The sequence below is a fragment of the Pygoscelis adeliae genome, unplaced genomic scaffold, assembly GCF_000699105.1.
Source record: "Pygoscelis adeliae isolate BGI_AS28 unplaced genomic scaffold, ASM69910v1 Scaffold194, whole genome shotgun sequence".
Taxonomy (NCBI): domain Eukaryota; kingdom Metazoa; phylum Chordata; class Aves; order Sphenisciformes; family Spheniscidae; genus Pygoscelis; species Pygoscelis adeliae.
The window spans coordinates 141,747-161,844 of NW_008824549.1; positions in this window are offsets into that span (position 1 = coordinate 141,747).

The window sequence follows — 20,098 nt, forward strand, 5'->3', positions numbered from 1 at the left end:
CAAATCATGCCAGTGGAGAAGGTGAGCCTAAGACTTTTCTGTTGAAGGCCTCATGAGAGAATCTTCTCACTATGACTCCAAATGGAGGAAAAAATATACATCTTGTCCATGAATATCACATTTTCCCAACAGCCCCTCCCCTCAAAGGTCTGTGGTGCTTGATATTTTATAGTTAAGCAGTGCTTATTAGACATGACAAATGATGTTCTGTCTTACCTGCCTGCTCTTGGCCTTGCAGCTTATCCCCCTTGTAGATAGACTGTAAGATAAAAACCATTAAAAAAGACAAAGAAATTAAATCTCCCAAAAGAACGACTGCCCTTTCCTGAGAAGAGATGAGGACAGGGAGGCAGTCTGGTGGACAGGCACAGCACAGGGCACTCAGGACATGGACGAGCTGAGTGGGGATGGCTGGTAGAAAAACAGAGCCATAGGCTCATCTTCTTTCCTGCCTGTGAACGTCACCTACTTTCCCCTCAATATACACTGGCCTCTGTTAAGTGTTCAGATTCAAATCTTGAGTTTATGCTTAAGGCAAAGACCATGAAATTTTAGCATTCTGCATGAATAAAGTCTGTCACTTCTGAACTTAAATTTTACTAAGAATCTAATTAAATCAGCTTATCCAGGGCAGGAGTGAGAAGAATGAAAGCAAAAGCCTTTTCAGTGCATCACATAAGAGGCAGCTGTGTGACAGCTCTCAGCTGATCCGTGTCTGCATGGTGACATGGTAATTATTAATGACACCAGTAATAATAGCCAATCCTGCAATGCATGAGTTTGGCTGACTTGGGCTTACTCTGCTGCTGGAAAATGCTGTTATGACTGTTACATAAGATTACTGCTATTTTTTTGCTTCTTACCATACTTCCAAACACCATTCCTAAGACTGTGGCACAACCCTGTCTCTAACCAAATACACTTCAGCTGCATTTGCTTAAGCAGTGAATGCAAGAAGTCATACTGAAAAGTTCATGGGAAATACCAGTCTTTCTTTGTCCTGAAGAAGGACAAAAAGTTAAAAAAATCAGAATTTTGGTGAACACAATACATTCAAGTTTAAGTAAGTTCAAAGTTAAACTATATTTCCCTGTAGTAGCACATTGCCTCACAGAGTTGTAGGTATGTGTAACCACAGTTTGAGCCATAAATCATGCTCGTGTGGCAGGCTACATCTCCCTTGGGGCACACAGCACTGTGAAATTCCCATGATGTAGCAGATAGCTTGATCAGAAAGCTATCCAGACACATGATGAGAAATGATATCCTTCAAAGAATACCCTGGAAATGAACAGAGCACTGAGATACATTTCTTATGAGGCACTGGGTTGTAAGCAAGACATGTCATTTCAGACTGAATAGTTGTGCAAAAGTATTTTGTTGTAGTTCAACGAAATAAAAAGCTCATCCTTTGGTTGAAATCAGCCAAAGCAGAATATTTTGTTCTGAATTTTCAGGGGTCACAACTTTCCTACCAGAAACTTCAATATTGCAGACATTATATTTCCTATTGGGGAAACCAGCCAACAAATAATAAGTAATAATGTGACCCAAACTTACAAAACACAAGAATTCAACCAGTGATTAATATTTTCTTCTATAGAGAATTCTAAAAATAAAAGCAGAGCTCTTAGGTAAAGTATTGCCAGAGCAGCTTATAACAATTAACCACCCTATTGCATGGCTTCATTTTTGGTGAATCCTGGAATGCATGAGAAATATTGGGAGAAGGGTCTAGTAATTTCCTTTAGTAATCTGACAGCTTTCTTAACAGAATTTGGAAAGCAAAATAAAATCCTGAATTATTCATTTGTCTCCATTATCTGCCAGTCGTCCATATTCTGGAAGTCTCTAGCAGTCCTAATGAAAATGGAAAACTAGCTTTTCTGATTCTGCGTGAATGCATCCCGACGCACAGTTCCTGCATAGCTTGAAATGGGGGAGACAGTCCACTCTTGTGTGGAGGGAGGATTATCTCCTCCTTTTTACCAAGCATGCAGGAAACCTCCAGCAGAGCCAGAAACAGATCCCAGCTCTCCTGCCTTTCCGTTCAGTTTTTCAACCCGAAGGTAAAAAAAGATGGCTCAGAAGTATTTAACTCATTGCTGAAAAATGCTACAGGCAGGCTTCTTTCCCTGCAGGTTAAACCAAAGCCACTGAGACCATCAGTTTAAGGAGCCGCCTTGCTCTCCGTGCTGGAGGAGGGAGGGAAGTGCTGATCTGCAACATGGCTCAGTTGGACATAAGGTAAAGCGGGAGGCAGTTTTGTTGCATTATTGCCTCCTGGATTCAATGGTGCAACTCTCATTAACACAGTGAAAAGGCATGGAAAGACTGCAGCAATCAGAAGTCTTTACATTCAAGTCTTTAGAGATCTAATTCTGACATGTAGAATACAGTATATATGGATTTGCAAGGTTACTGTTTTTTGTTAAACTATAGAGCAACACAGTTGTTTTAAGACTGTCAATCTCTGCCTAGCTGTAACCTTGAAAGCTCATTACACTGAAGATTAAGATCTCCCATTAAGCCAGCATGTTTTCTCCAAACCAGTTGTTTAGTTTCCCTTTATGGTCAATACAAAGAGTAAGGCACTTCCATGGCAGTTCACCTGCATTAGGAGCAAGAGACAAGGAGTTCGTTGGAGGTCCTTTTCTCTGCTGATGGAAGAAGCAGCCTAGCCTTGGACTAAACACAGAGCTCTGAGATCTCAGGGAGATTGATCCCAGTGAGACAATCCCAGGTGTTAGGTGACGTACCCCAATAAGTGGCACATTCACCCAGGCAGAAGTGAGAACAGTAGAACAAAGGTGAAATTTTGATGAAAACAAGATCAGATTTTGCAATGCATAGTGATTTTTCCCCATCCAATGAAGACAAAAGAGGCAAACTGCAACCACAAGTGTTACACTGAGTATAAATTTAAATATCTGGTACTTACAAACTGGCCTGGGGAAACAATAGATTTGTGCATATTTAACATTTCAATAGGAAATACAAACAGGTGCACAAATTCCACCAGAACCTCTGTGGGCAAGAACAAAAGATTGAGAATAAAAATGAAGATGGAGTTAGTGACTAAGAGCAAAGCACGAATGCTTGTCATCAGTACAAGCACACTAGTACAGAAAAAAAACCCCTGACATTGTCCTCAGTCAGCATGGGATGCTGAGAATCTGCAGAATCCTTTTTTCCAGTCTTATCAAGCAGTGGCATTGGAAAAGGGTGGTCTACCACTTTTAACAGTGGAGAGTCTTCATCTAGGTAGGTGCATGATGCTCTGCTGCACAACAGAATCCCTCCCTTGTCCATCTCAAAGCTATGGCTGATCCATTGGCCTGGATCTGACGCCATCTCACAAAGCAAGTCTGAAAACTAAAGAAAAAGATCCCCCGCCCTTACTTATCATAAAGCATCAGCTGCGGTTTTAGACCCTATCAGTAAATAGAGAGCTCTATTGTTGATCATATGGTGGGATGCTATTTTTTGAGGCTGAATCCCTGGGCTGGTACTCTGGAAACATGGGTTCCTTCTTGAATGGGCAAGTCTCCTCTTTCTTTTGCACTTCAGTTTCCTGTGTGCAATGCAAATATAATAATACTGCCTCTTTCCAATGGTATTAATTTGAATTGTAAGATTTTTGGCCAGCAGGACCTTGTACCCTGATCAGTGTAATAATGTGCTCTTTTTCTTCTTTTCGGTACCACTATATACAGAAATTTTAAAGTCCTCTGCAATGACTAGTGCTGGGGCATCTGGTTCCCTATCAATTGCCATATCTTTCAGAAATTAACCTTTTTACACATGTTCAGATGTGTTTGCAACCAGAAGTGAGCTTGGTATGTGCCACTGACATAGCTGTCCAGCTGCTACCCCTCAGACTGTGAAAACTGCTCCAGCAAACCAGTAAAGCAATGTTCTCACAGCCATCAATGCAATTATTAATCACATCAAGGTGGGGTTGTTCCTGAGATGGTGAGAAGGGGTGGGGAGAAGGGGGTGCATACGATGAGAGAGAGAAACCAGGCTGTGTCAAAGACACAAGGGCAGCTTTTAAGTGGTTCGGTATCAGTGGACATGGCGCTGAAAGGGAACACCTGTTAAATGCTGATTTATTTAGTGAATTTGGGAGGCTTTTTGTCTGACCCTGAGAGCATTGGTTCAAGGAAGGCACAGCTCAGCAGCCACTGAAGAGATGTCTGCACTTAGCTTTGCTGAGATGTTTGATCTGCATCGCCTGGGACACTGCCACCAATTCCTGAGCAAAAAGCCCATCCATCAAGGTGAACTGCAGCTAAGAGAAGTGGTTTTATGACTCTCCTGGCTTGAAAACCCAAAGGAGCAATGTCTAGGTCTGCTGTAGTCACATACAACAGCCCAGATGCGACATCAGAGGCAAAAGATTTTACAGAGCCAACTACCAATGATTGGGGTGGGAAAAAAATTGCTTTTCTGTCCCTTTTATGAATGTTCTTGGGACAAATAAACCAGGATACTAGACATTCTTTGAAATCACTTAGATTTTTAGTTGTAGTTAGTCATTTGTCATTGGGTTAGTACACCCACTGATTTCTTTTCTATTATTACCTTTTAGGAGACCTTGAGACTAATAAAAAGCCATGAGTAAAAGACTGAAAGAACGGGCTAGCAATCTCCTTTGTGCAGAGGATGGGATATACAGCATGAACTATGATTCTGAATCCTTTGGCAGCAGGAGTCCAGAGTCTTGTCTACTTGCTGTGGCATCTCAAAGTTCTTCCAGTCAGAGCATTGCAGTTACACAAGAATGGTGAGAAAATATGTCACTGCATTTGGTCAAAGAAAAAAACTGCAAGGAAATGGAGCCTCCCATCTGTCAGAGAAGTTTCCAGGCGAAATGCCTGTGCAGCAGAAAGAGGTCAAAGAAAGAACAGTAGTGTTTTGGGGGAGTAAAGGGGGAGAGTGAGGCAGAAGGACCATTTTTTCATGTTAGGATGACTCACAGTGGAGGAGATGCAGTGACACACCTTCTTAGTGTTAGAAGTCAAAGTTAGAGCTAACCTAATTGAAATTAGCTCATTTCCTAGCTGAGTAATCCACTGGCCTCATTCTCCGTTGCCTGACGACTTGCACAACCATTTACAGCAGGGCACAATGAGGGTGAGATGCTACAATGGGACTGAACTGTAAATGACACAACATGAAGGGCAGTAAAGAGTTTGACCCCAGATGTGGGAAGTACAGAGGTAACTTCCATTACATTTAATTAGTGCTATCACCATTAATTTCCTGTGCATAGACAGCAGAAGACATCCTTTTGATTTCAAATTAATTAACACATAATGATTAATCTGATAGGGTACATCTTTTCAGACAAGAGTGTCCTCTTGATCACAGTTTGGGTGCCAGCACCACTCATCATCTGTGTGTTTTAATTTCTAACTGCTCTCCAGAAGCAAATTTAGCTCCGCAAATCTGTTGATGGAATGAATGACTGGCTGGTTTCCATGTTCTGTGTGTTTTGTTCATTTGATAACACACTGAGAACATCTTGGAAATATCTTTTTTTTTTTTTTTTTTCCCCTCTCCCCCTCCCCTCCAAGGAGGTTTCAAGGTAAAAATTGAGGATTCTGCATCGGCGAGAAATTTATACCAGATCTTTACAACAGAATGCAAGAAATGAAAAGTTTCTAAAAATTGAAAAACACATAAACAGTTTATGGCAGGTTCCCAGACAGATTTGTCTCACTTCGGTTGCCAGCATTTAACAGAACCATTCTCCTTGCCACCAACTACAGTAAAGTGTGTTTGTTTCACTGAAACAGGATCTTGAACTTCATCAGCTTCACACCGTATTCCTCACACTGTATGATACCTACTGGATAGCACTGTTAATATTACTCTTCCTTTTCCATTTGTCAGCTGATTACTCAATCACACTTGGTTAATATTTATCCACTTTCTTTAGACGTTTATGAATGCAAACATCTCCATATCCAGGTGCACCAATACTTGAGCAGACAGCGCACAGTTAACTTTAATATTGAGAAACATGCAACTAAACTTGTAGTTGTATAGATATGAGTTAGGAGGTAGCAGCAAATCTCAGATACTTTGACTTAAGAAGGCTGTTAACTTCCCAAGACATTCCATTTCCATACAGAAAAGTATTTGACCATACTTATGGTGACGGGGCTGTTTTGGCATGACAGCAGAACACTAAGTATGCTTTTGCAATACAGAATGGAGAAAAAAAAAAAAGTGCTTTTTTCAGATCCCATAACTAGGATGAGAAGTTTTTCTATTATCAACTCTATGAACTCATATATATTTAGTTTCTGATCAATCACTGCATTTAGGTAACCATTAAAAAAAGAAAAGAATGTGAGGAAAACAACAAAGAAGATCCTTCATACTATTACTGTGGAATCATTTATGTGACACAGTTGTGTTTGGCATTCTGGCTTAGCTGTGCTTTTTACAGCAGCTCCATCAGGGAGAAAGCTCATGGTATCCATCTAGCTATCTCTGCTCCAGTAAACAAGAAGAAAGATGCAGCTAGCACAGTGCCGTCAAGCAGGAACAACCATAATTTCTGGTGTGTAGTATTAATTCTTTTCAGTTGCCATTTACTGGGACAAACCACTGCTTGAAGACTGAGGACTTTTGTTTTCTCTCTATCTTAGTAGAAGCAAAAGGAGATGACAAAAACCTTTTCAGTCTTCAACTTTAGTCCCTGACTTTGGGCAGCTAAATGAAGTTGAGGTCCCCTTTCCCTGCCCATCAACCTGTGAGTGGTTAAGCACACTGAAATCCTAGCTACTGTAGGAAGATACTTATTTATTTTTTTCTCTTCAGCATGCCTGCCATTTGCATTGAGAGAAATCAAGGACAGTTGGTTTGATATTCAAAGCACCCCTGGAACTTCCATGTGAAAAGTCACAAGTGAAGTGACTCTAGGGAATGAAGCTTTTCTGGAAGAGCGCCCGGTAGTGAAAGCTTGTAATAACACTTCAAGCCTTCTCATATGTTGGTAAATATATATTTGGGTAAGTTTCTCTCTGTGTGAAGCCTTTGGTAAAATCCCTGCTCGGAGGCCACAATATCAACTTGTTCTGCTCTTGTCAAAGTAGAAGTCCTAGGGCTGGTTGAGACAATCACTATTGCTCACTGTGAATAACCGAATTGGAAGCTGATGGTATCATCATGCTGCATTTTAATCACAATGTGAGCTCACTCTTAATTGAGAAGAAACATAACAGATAATGCTAAATAACAATAGCTAAAGACGTTTCCATTTGAAACAGCTTAAGACTACTGAAGAGGGAGGGGTTGTATTTTAAGTCTCCCAGATACATAAGGGAAAGTGCATAAATTCAGTGCACAGGTTGTCACAAGCAACAAAACAAAACAACAACAGTGAAAACAGTAACAACAGCAATAATTTTGAGGTACACTCAGTCTGAGCCTGGTCTCTTTGCTAAAAAACATCCTCTGGCTGGTCAAAAGAGACAGAAAAAAACATAGCTCTTTAAATCTGAAATTAAGCTCTTTTAACTGGAATTAAAACCAGAAATAAAGATAATAGATTATTATTTCTCACATTATACCTTACAGATTAGAAGAGAAAAAATAAAAGGCTTTCTAATATTTTTAACAACTACAGTGAAAAAAATTGATAAGCTCCAACCTGTATGGCTTGATCCAGCTGTTAATATAATGTAATAGTTGCAGGCTGGTGCATCTGTGCCTCTGCTCTGCCACAGACCCAAAGCCTGAAAAACTGGAGGACAAGAACTGGTGCTCTTGGCTTGCTTTTCCACCCCCATTTTTTTTTTCCCAAAGGTACCAGGAAGGGCAAGGAAAGGCTGTTTGCCAAGAAGTGGTGTTTAAGTTGACAGTTCAGAGGAATGATTGTTTGTTTAGCCTCTAGGCAAAGGGAAAGCAGAAATTAGGACTAGTCTAGTTTTCAACAATGGGAACACTAGAAAAAGACAGAATGGGAAAGAGAGGGTGGAGGAGTGAGGGCAGCAGAAAAAAAAAAAGAAGCCAGAAGTTGCTTTGGTTGCTTCCATTTCCAAGAAATATATTGCTGTCCCTTTAACTCCGTATGCCTCTTTGGCACATGTACCAGGGGAAGGATTACACTTTACTAAGGAAGTAATGCAAACTTGTCTTCATTTGGTTACCATGGATATGGTAGTATGTGAGACAAAGCCTCCCATTTGCATTGCAAACAACCAGGAGCAGTGAAGGACACCCAATTTGATATTCTGGCCACAGAGTGTCCCAGGTTCTTCCTCGTGACTGATCACAAGTAAAACAACCACCAGCTTTGGGTCTGCACTTGGTACCAAGAGAACAAAGGTAAGGGATGTTGCATTTCAGATGAAGAAGGAAGAGGCAGAATCATGCACATCTGCAGAACAAATGGCATTTCTTGTGCTACCTAGTGTGAAATAGCTAACGGATGGGCATGGCGATCATTTAGCTTTCCAGCTTTTTCCCTCTGGGGTACTAGAGCTGAATCAATATGTTGGTAATCTGGAATAAGTGATTTCCACAAACACTGGAATGGAATAGGAAGCGGCCAAGTCTTATGATTGCTGGGCTTTTATGCAACAGTTTTTATCTAGCTGAGTGTCCTCTTCATTCTGCAGAAGTATTATATAAAGTACCTTAATTTTATACAAAATCCGGTTAAATGAGCAAAATGAACAGTCCCCTAAGCAGACCTAGTGGGAACCAGCACAGTACAGTTAATAGTCAAGAGGGAAATTGTCTTGTTTCCCTAAAACAAATTGCAGATGATTGTTTGTCTATTAAATTGCTAGATTGTCAGTAATTCTTTTTTATTGCTTTAAGCTCTTCCAGATATGTAGTCACACATCACTTTTATTTCAACTGACATGGAATACAAATGGTATGACCCTGCTTTGATGGATAGAAATGGCCAAATTGCCATCGGTCTGAGTGAAAAAAGAACTGGATGCAAATAGTTAGCCCACATCCATGAATTGAGGATTTTCTTTCCAAGGGGTCTTGGGCACGGAATAACCGGAACAGTAGATCAGACGTTTGGTAAAAACATTCCTTCCTTAGCACTGGACTAGGCCCATCTCTGATGGGGGCAGGGCAACTACATCGTTCCAGGATACTCGCGGCTCCCCACTTCAGGAGAGTGGCCCACAGCTGGTGACAGGGTACCAGCACCATCTAAGTAGCTTTCCTTTGATAAGGAAGGTGCAGCCAGATCTCCCTCTGTCCTTACACGACCATTCTCCGTGGGTACGGGGGGATAATTAGGACCACCAACCCTTCCGTTGCCCACCAAAGGGTCCACAAAATAGTAGCTTTGCACTAATATAATCCCACTCACATCAATGGTTTTGTTTCCTGCTGGTGTCTGTGAGTGATAGAAGCATCAGCTCCAGATGTGTTTGCCTTTTCCCTTTCTTCTAAAGAAAGCAACTGGCGCCATGCCTAGCCCTGGACGCATTTTCTAACACTGTGCTCAAGGGGAGCTCAAGCCCACTGCCGTCGTGTCCCTGAGCAAACACCATGAGCAAAGAACAGGGAGCTTTGCCAAAGGGTTAAGTTACTTCTTTGCTCTGCTGTCCCACCTCAGCACATTCCTTGAACTCCCACTCAGACCTTGTAGCGGCACAGTAACGTGCACCCTTGAGACCAGTTTTAGAGGTGCACAGCAACATCACCAGACCAAGGTCTTCACGTACCCTGAGGATTATTTCAGGTGTTTCCAGTAGCCCTAATGCTAAGTTAACTACCGACGGGACAGAATCTGCCAGGTCCTTCAGCGAATGTGTTGCTGGGGAGAGGGACAGGGAAGGGGGCAAGTGTTAAACACATATATACTGCCCCAGCCTCGTGGTGCCTGTGTAAGCACCACTGAACTTCATACGCACACGCTTCAGTCTTTTCCTACCTTTTCGGAGCACCCAGCAATGAAATAAAGCCCTGAGTCTACTCTTTCCTCCTCCCCCTCCGCACCAGCCCGTGAAGCAGGTCAAGAAGGGAGAGGGAGGAGGGTGGGACTTGAAATGGGAGCAAATACCTGGACCAGCAGCTCTCTCCGAATGCCTCTGACAGCTTTCCAGGGCTTCCCAGTCCTCAGTCTCCCCTTGCAGCAGCGCAGAGTGGGGACGCATCGCTCACGGGCTGCTCTTAGTGCTCTTCCAGATGAACCCTGCAGGAGCAACAGGAAAGCATAGAAAACGCCGGTGCCAGCCTGTCTTTTCAGACCAAAGCAAACGTAAATCCTGACCATACGTAGGTCTCCTCGGAAACTGAACTTAACATTTCGTTTACTTATAGTCCCATTCTCCTGCCCTGTAGGATCCTTTCCTTCCTCTGCAACAAAATTGATTAAGAAACAGTTTTCTTGGCGTTTCTTTAAACATTAGTACACTGGCCAGTAAAGTAGTGAGGCAGGCAGGATGGTAAATCTCTTGAACGACAAAATGACTTGACGTGAATAATCTGTGAAAAGCACTGTTTTCTTTAATGTCTGAATATAAGTCTGGGCTCAGTCCTTCAACCAATAGGTCTGTTCCTTCTGTGTGTTCAGTCCTCTGTTTATTTTAGTAAAAAACATTTTGTTGCTTTAATTCTATTAATCCTGCACGACAGGAGGGATTAACAGGGAAAAACAGCATTCCCTTCCTCCTCACATTAGCCTGACCACAAATTCTATATGGTAATGTTGAATCTATAAATGGTAGATATCCTTCTATTTCCACTGGTTTCAAGGGACTTACAGAGACATACTCCAGAAGAGGTAAATGGCCTGTTATTTTTATTTTTAGCATTGTCAGAGCCAGGAATAACTCACCCTGACTCTTATGGACAAGGCTAAATTTGTAGAACTGAAATTTAGAACATTTGTTTTTTCTTCTCCATAAAACTAGGATCTTTAAGTCATAAAGGATACAGCAATAGTTAAGTGTATTGGCCCTTGCAATGTCATTCTTACAAGGCTCATTTCAAAGTATAGCATCAGTGCAAACTATTTTTACATTTGTTGCTATTTATAGCAATACAGTTCAAGTGGAATCTGGTTCTCACCAACCGTTGTATCCCTACCCCTCCCTTACATATGAGCTCAGATTTCTTATTTGATGATAACAGTTCAAAAAGCCAGTACCGATTATGGGATGGGTATGCATTTCACTAATATCTCAGTAACGTCCTAACATGGAGAAGCAAACACTCATTCTGCTTGCTTGCAGCTAGACATACCTGATTTTGCCATGATTTTGGAACAGATTCAGATAGCTTTAGGTTACTTCACGAGCAGCCTCGCTGACTTCAGTCAGAAGCCAGCATGCTTGTTATGTGTCAGTGTATTAAGGAAGAAATCAGATGAGGCTGACCTCCTATCTCAGATTAGAGATACTACATGTTCACCAGAATTGCTCTGACAAGTGTTTAACCATAATTACTTCCTTCTTTCTCTCTTCAGTACAAAGTTTCAACTGACTTTTCTTTCATGTGGAAGTAGACAGATTTTGCCCAAAATTACTCCCGATTTAACTGACAGTCACTTCAGGTCTAGTTCGGAGACTACAAAAGTCAATTGAAAATTACTCACTGAGAATTTGGTTCAGTCTTTGTCCACACTAGACTCTGCTAGCCATCACAACCATTAATTTCCCTCATCTGTGAACTGGCACAGGAAACCCTGAGGACAAACATTTTACTTTTCTGTGTTGATAAGACTATGCTTTGCATACTGGGGGTAGGCCGGGGGGGGGAGGGCAACTGTAAGCATGTGCAATCTTTTACGTTGTAGGCCAGATTTTATGTCCCTTAGTCAAACAGAGATGTCATTTAAACTATTGCTAATCCTATCTCTATGTCTGAGAAAACAAAGAGTATAGTTGATAAGTCAATAACTTAATCTGACTTTATACAGACCAATAAAACTACACGGCTCACTGTCTTAGATAGTGGTATCATTAGACACTGTATATTTAATTACTCAGTGACAAAAGCTTCAAGCTTTAGCCGCTGGTAATGGCATTGTCCCATGCACATGGAGTAATAGAGTACGAGACACAGTCGTGCTGTCTTAGACACACCTTCCCTCTCTATTAGACATGTTTGCACGCAGTGAAACGGCAGAAAAGGAATTTTGTCCTCCAAAGATACTTCCCTTGGCATCACCCTTCTGCCAGCAGTGCTTGTCTGGGGTAGGCTTACAATGCAAATGCAGTTTCAATAAAGAATAAGGGAAAGTAAACAAGGCTTACCTGGGCCAGCCCGGGTACAGCAGAGCATGCTTTAACGCTCCTTCAGGAGCCAGAGGAGGGAGAGCTGGGAGTCTCCAGCAGCTCTCCCATCTCAGCTCAACAGCTCTGAAAATCTCTTGCAGCTTTCCCGTTCCTAAAGGAGAGAGGACAAATATTTGCCTAACCTGTGCTGATATTTTCATAATCCCCACCCATTCGTGCCAAAAAGAAACCTGTTTTTCAAATAAGCTTTGTCTACTCTGTGTCACATAAGTGTTTTCAAGTATAGATGTGTTCAGGAAGTTTTGTACTGTTGAGTTTTCTCTTAAAGTGGTGTGGGAAGTTGACATGGTGTGGATTTTAGGGCCAGTGAGACCTGTTGTGAGGGCTGCTGCCCTGTTGATGCCACATGCCAACCTGTCTGCACAGAGTCGTACGTGAATGCAAAACGTTCTGGGCAATCCTGCGGAGTGAGGCAGACACGGGCTGGGAAGAGGTCCCAACGACGTCCAAAACTGGACTGCCTTAATGTGGTCAGTCCACGCCATCTTCTACAGGTGTGAAGGCCCAGATGTCCGCAAGAAACCAGCCTGCCCAATTGTCAGTCAGGTGCCCAGGGATGGTGGTAACCACAGAGACAATAAAAATTCCTGGTGCCTTCACGACTCATGGAAATGGCACAAAGCACTCTGAAACATCAATCCCAAGAACAAACAAGACTTTTAAAACAAACAGGTGAGCTAACAAAAACAAACTCAGCACTTGAAAACTAATGAAAATAACAACACAGCCAAAGCCTACAAAGCTGCTCTCATCAGACTTGGAAAAAATAAAACAAACAGCCTGACAAACAACAAATCCAACCTTGCAAAGCTACTCTCAGCAGCACAGTATTCCCAAACATGCAACTGCTGCAGGGTGTGCCACTTCAGCTGGGGCCAAGGGCACTTTCAATAACCCCAGTACACCAGAGAGATTGAGCAGACCAGCTTGCGTGGATATCACCAGCGGCAAACATCAGATCCTCAGCCTGGCTCAGCCTCTGACTTCCACTAAGTATTTTGGGCAAGTAATTTGACTTCTCTGTCTCTACACTGCACCTCTTGTAAAATAAGGATTCTAGCATCCTGGCACATGTATATTAAGGTATGCATACCACTTTACACATTAATATTACATATTCCCTATGGCAATCTATAGTCAGTCCTCACCAGGGATGAAACATCTCCTCTGCAAGCACTTGCTACAAACTTGGAAAGCAACACTCATGAGGGGAAGGATGCCCTTGAGCAGCCCTTTGACCAGGAATCCTGACCAGAAAAGTCTTCATAATGCCTCCCTCCATGTGCATTGAAAGCTCGAAGTTCATACTGGATGGGCTTCATGAAATAGCCAGATCATGAAACTCTAGTCAAGTAGGTTAACTAAACCAATACTGAGACTAGAAAAAACATGTTCAAAACAAGGAAAAACCTAGGAATCCAATCTGGATCTCTGTAAGAGCTCCTGGAGGGGAGCTACTTACCATGTGTGAATACACATATATAACACATGATTTCATTAAGTGTAATTTAGCCTTCCCCCTTTCGTCCTCCCAGTCTTCTCCTACACCTTTTGGCTTCCCACCTTGTCAGTGAGGAACTCCAAAACACAAACCACTGGTTTCACGTGTAACTTCAGTCCATTTGCTATCCCTCCTCGCTCACGCTTGAGGATAGATGTACAAAACTGGAAATAATATAAGCACAACAAAGCTGCCCTGAGCTCCATCAAACTCCTGCTGTACAGCGCTAAATAGTTTGCACTATTACATGGCATTTTACCAGAGATAAACAAGTTTAACAGCACTGGTTGATATTGCTGCAAGACGCAGAACGATCTTGCAGATCCCCAAGCAGAGCCTGCAGGGATGTCTCTGAACATAAAGTTGTGTTGCATGGTGTTCATATAGCAAACTCACCCTCACAAAATTATGTTCTTTTTCCTAGCGAAATCCCAGTGTCTTTAAGAGAGAAAACGTCACCCAGCCTGGATTAGCAATTTATCTGCACTTGTTCTCCCTTAATTTTCAGAGCATTCAGTGGACTGTTGTACTAAAGAGGTGAAGTGAGAAAAATCAAATTAAAGAGGCCAACAGAAATAAACTAGCTTCTTTTCCACAGCTTTTTAACCAACTCAGACACTGTATCCCAATATCTTTGTGACAGCCAGTATGATGCAATTTATCATTACCATGAACACAATTTATTAGAATGTGCTGGTTTTGGCTGGGATAGAGTTAATTTTCTTCATAGAAGCTGGTATGGGGCTGTGTTTTGGATTTGTGCTGGAAACAGTGTTGATAACACAGGGATGTTTTCGGTACTGCTGAGCAGTGCTTACACAGAGTCAAGGCCTTTTCTGCTTCTCACCCCACCCCACCAGCGAGTAGGCTGGGGGTGCACAAGAAGTTGGGAGGGGACACAGCCAGGACAGCTGACCCCAACTGACCAAAGGGATATCCCACACCATACGACATCATGCTCAGCACATAAAGCTGGGGGAAGAAGTAGGAAGGGGGGATGTTCGGAGCGATGGCGTTTGTCTTCCCAAGTAACTGTTACGGTTGATGGAGCCCTGCTTTCCTGGAGATGGCTGAACACCTGCCTGCCCATGGGAAGTAGTGAGTGAATTCCTTGTTTTGCTTTGCTTGTGTGCACGGCTTTTGCTTTACCTATTGAACTGTCTTTATCTCAACCCACGAGTTTTCTTATTTTTACTCTTCTGATTCTCTCCCCCATCGCACTGGGGCTGAGTGAGATCCCACCAGGGGGGAGTGAGTGAGTGGCTGTGTGGGGCTTAGTTGCCAGCTGGGGTTAAACCATGACATGAACATACAACCTTTCATGATGATTTTCATCACGCCTTCGAAACTGGGTTTCAAAGACAACATCTCACACTCCAGTATGCAACTGCTGGGTCAAATGGCATTCTCAGTTTTCTTTTGAAATTTCCCCATATACAAGATCCTTTGATTTTGTTTAGATTGCTGATCTTTCCACCATTCTTATTTAATATTTTCCCCTTTTTTCCCCAAAAAGTACCAACTGACATTTTACAAACTCTTTCAAACCCATTAAATGTTTCTATTTTAGTAATATTAAACCAACTAATTTTATTGTTATCATTTAATTTGAAAAAATGTATTTTAATAAATTCCATTTCTGTGTAAAAAAACCTTTTGGAATGGAAAGAAAAAAAATCTTGTGATGAAAATGCTATAATGGCGCATTTTGAAGAAGTCCAGAAGAAGGCTACCCTAAACAGTTTCAGGTCAAGACCTGGTCAAGATGAATTATTTCTATAAAATATTCTCATTTTGGCAGATCAACATTTTTAATGAGAAAACGTCAAAAAATGTTCTAACCAGCTATATCTCTAATTCCTTTCCGTGCTCCTCCCTCTACCTCAAATTACTTTGAGGAGAGTGATGTCCTGTTAAAAAGACACGTCTGTCTTTCAGGAACAAATGTTATAAGTTTCTGAGAGATGCAATATGATGAATATGATTACCAAGTGGTGGTAAGCTATTCCTCAGGTTTGCAGGCAAACGTTCTGCATTTGGTGGGAAACCACAGCGCATTCACGTCCTTCTTTCAATCTTGTCTTTCATTTTCTAGAAAGAAAGCCTTGGCTGTGACTTCAGAGAGGATATACTTTCTTATAGCCCTCAGTAGAGGATGAAAGGCACATACTTGTCACCTCAGGGGGGGGTGGAATTCAGTCTCGCCCACTGCAAAGGATGTAGGATTGCACCGACAAATCTGAGGTTATATTTTTAGTAGACAGAGTAGATTTGCACAAACACCCCAATAGCCAAATTTCCCCCCTTATCTCAGTGCGACCCCACTGAATCCAGAGCAACTGGCCAGAGTTTAGGCTCAGAAGCAGCAAAGTGTGTGCTTAGAATTAAGCACAGATTCCATTGTTTTGCTGATAACGACAGACTTAATTACACTTGAAATTAAGCAAGCTGGACTCAGCCCTTCAGTGGTAGATTTTCTGTCAACTTTTCTGCAATAATCTTTTGAATTTTCCTTTCCCATCTCCTGTAAAAAAAAAAAAAAAAAATCAAATAGCTCAGCTTCTTCCTCAGAGATTTAAAGCCATAGATGCTTGCTGTACAAATAAAATCTAAAAGTTTGGTTGATGACCTGTAACACTGAAGTGAAACTATTCCTCTTAGAGCTATTTCTAGAATACTAGGCAAAAAAAGAGAACATTTTTCAACAGGACAGTCATTAATAAGGAGATATTTGCATGTGTCTGTTTTTCTATGGGTGTATACAGGGAGTGTACAAAATTAGAAGAAAGTGCTGAAAGTACATTTTTCCAGCTTCTCTGGAAACTTCTCTGTGAAGTTAGCCAGAAACATGACAAAGAACAAATCTGGATGGGGAAACAACTAATATGTGTTCTCTTGCAACCCACGGCATGAAGAGCTCATTTTGGGCTCTTGCCATGTCTTTTCTACCCCCTTTTTGTCTCACGGGAGACTCCAAGTCAGAGCACTAAAGACAATTTGGGAAAACAGGATATAAATGACAGGGCCTGCCCTGTCCTGTGACTGCACGCTCCCTAGAGACGCCTGGTCGGAAAGTTTCTGAAGAACTTTCTTTCCCCAGTGAAAAACAGGGTTATGTTGAAATTGATATTCTTATGAGAATGAAGTTTTACAAGCTGGGATTTTTTTTTTTTTAAGCGTTTTTTTTTTTTTTAAACTGTTTTTAAACAAGCCCATTTAGAAAGACACTCCAGTGTTTTCACATCCCATTTTCCCACTTCGCTACTGTGTTATGTCTGGCCAACATAGCTCAGCAACTACAAAAAGTGGGTAAACCCTCCCTTTTTTTCTTAATTACATTCAGATCTTTGTCAATAACAAAAGTTGTGGACATTGGCATAGAAAATAGTAAGCTGGTCTCTGGAAAATGGTACTGTGACTTTAGGTAACATTTTCAAGACTGCCATAATCCAGGAAATCTATATGGCCATAATTTTCTATTTCTCCATGCCTGCATACAGATTAATAACACTGTCTATGCAAAGTTTGTTGGTTGTTATCATTCACTAAATGCCCTTTATAGGAGGAGATAGAAAAGAAGATAGAAAATTGCATATTTTATAAACATGATTTAGATCATAAACCTTTTGGATCCTATAGAAAGATTAGAAAGACAGACTCTATTAGTAAGCGCAGAATGACAACCTTCTTCCAAATCAAATCCACCTTCCATACAGCAAGGAGTAAAGTGATTCTACTACCACTTATATGATCTAATTTTTCCCTTGCTAGGAGTCTTTTCATTATTTTTAAGGAGAGGATGCTGCAGGAATGGGTGCCACAGTCAAAATGTTTTATATAAGAACAAATATTTTGGGGTTGCTCTGTCTTTTCTTTAGTATTTCAGCATTTGTGACATCCTCCTTAATATTCCTTGGGCCTTTATCTTTTTGGTACTGAAGATAGCTGGCAACCTTCTAACATACAGCATCTCTGAAATATTCCAGTTCCCCTTAGAAGATCACTGCAATAAAATACGCTGAGAAACCAGGGCAACAGCATTTAGAAACAAATGTTTATGAAAAGACCTGGATAATACTTGATTAGTTGAACAGACGTGCAAATTTCCACCAGCAGAGGTCATTTTCACTCTAGAATGAGTTAAGGATCTCGTAAAAAGCTCTGTTTTTTTATCTAAGGGAATATCTTAAAAGCAATCCCAATGCCTGGGGTACTCTTCATCAAAGCAAGTAATCTGGGGCGGGATATAAGGAATGTTAAAAAGCTTAAGCCAATGCTCTTAATTTGATCAAACAAATTTAGTCTGAGCTATGAAATATCAACAAAACCCCTGCTTTCACATTTCTTGTGCATATGGGATTGGTCAGTTTAAGCAGCCCTGATGGCCTAAATATTTTTCCTGAGCAATTATACTTGTCTGGGAAAAACTTGCTTATGCAACGCTAAAACTTCGTGTAAGTCTCAGTAAAAACGCAGTGGGTAAATGGGAGCCATCTGTTTTCTCCCTTTTCTTCCTTGTGTCTACCAGCATCACCTGCGACTCCCTTCCCAGAAGACCAAATCCCACCCTCACATACACTGCCTCGGTGGCATGGCTGTCATTGAGGGGCATCTCTGACAAATGGACTATCTTCACAAGGACATACACATACATACCATTCACCCCAAGATCAAACTATGAACTAATACATACTGACATTTGAGTTTTAGGAAAGCGGTGCATTTTAGGTTTTTAGCTTTAGCAAAGGTAAGAGCTGTTATTTAGAAAAGGAACCTGGAATTTTAAAAAAATGTTAAAAATTAAGAAATACTTGTTAGGCACAGCTATGGCATGACCTGAGAAAGCATTAAACTGTTGTACTGTAACAGACTAAAAGTAGAAAGGGAAATGGACAATTGCACATTTTATCAAATTTCCCAAAATGAACATTGAGAGTAACACAATGATTCAGACAATGAGTAGATGTGTGTGAGAGGAGAGTTGATAGTAACTAACTGCCATACAATCATACTGGGAAACCCACTTTTGCTGGATATCAGGGAGCTTTCATTTTTTGGGGTTGTCTTGGCACCTTATGAGTGACAAGATGCTTGGAATAACATTTCCCTCTATGGTGCCTCACTGCCATTAAAACACCTGTGCTCACTGGCCAAACACCCCTCTACTATTTAATTTTTTACTTTACTGAAATTACAAGTTTCCACTACGGACATATTGTGCTATCTGCTGAAGAAACACAGTACAAAACCAGTATTGTTTAACATTCCCAGAGCTTAACATCTGTAACATCACATGAGTTTTTCCCTACCCCAACAGGGGTGAGGATCCCACTGCACTAGACACTGTGTAAATGCTATAAGCACGTACTATCTTCTAAATGCGTAGAAATAATTTCTAAATCATTGCAATGCAAGGAACATAATTTCATCGTTCATTTGGAGTTCTAGAACATTTTTCTAGCAAGATACATGAATTTCTTGAACTGACAGATCAATTTTCCCTGTCTTTCACACTCAGCATTTTGGTGAACTTTCTACCCCCAAACCTACTGCGGGACTAGATGATGCATGTGAAACTGCGGAGACGATGCTACTTTGTCTGTCTGGTGTTTTCAGAAGGCCAATATACATCGACTTGTTATAAAGCAATCCCAGGATAGACAGTCAGTTCCAAACTGGACTGTGGGCAGGCTGGTGTCTTGCACAATAACACGCCTAGCAAAGATGGGCTTGAGTCTGATCCAAAGCACCTGAAAGAGAATGGGAAAACTTTGAATTAGGCCCAGTGACAAAGACAGCAAGGGACGGGTTTTGTTTATAAATGGCATGAAGATCGTTATTGGGGGCAACAGGGAAGAGGAAGGAAAGGATGTGAAATATCCCTTCTAAGTCTGAAAACACTGCTCGGCAATCGCTATACAGGAATTAACACTTGGCAAAGCAATGATATCCCCATTTCTCCTTGTTTTACACCAAGGACTGAGAGGGGAGTTGAAGGAGATTAATTACTTTGCCTGCTAATCAATGCAAAGACATATTTTTCTGCTCCTCCATCTCATAATTTTTATTTCATCTAGTTTGGGTTTTTTTAGGGTTGCCAGATGTCCCAGTTTCACAGGGACAATCCTGGTTTTTGAAGGTACATCCCATCTGCTCTTGAAAATATTTCTGTTCACTGCTCTCTTGTTGATTGTGTGCTTTTAGAGCCGCCAGCAAGCAAAGGACTGCAGAAGAGAGGCTGATAAATTATTATCAGACTATAAAAAGCTGCCCATATTTCCCCAATGCTGAAAATTAATTCTGT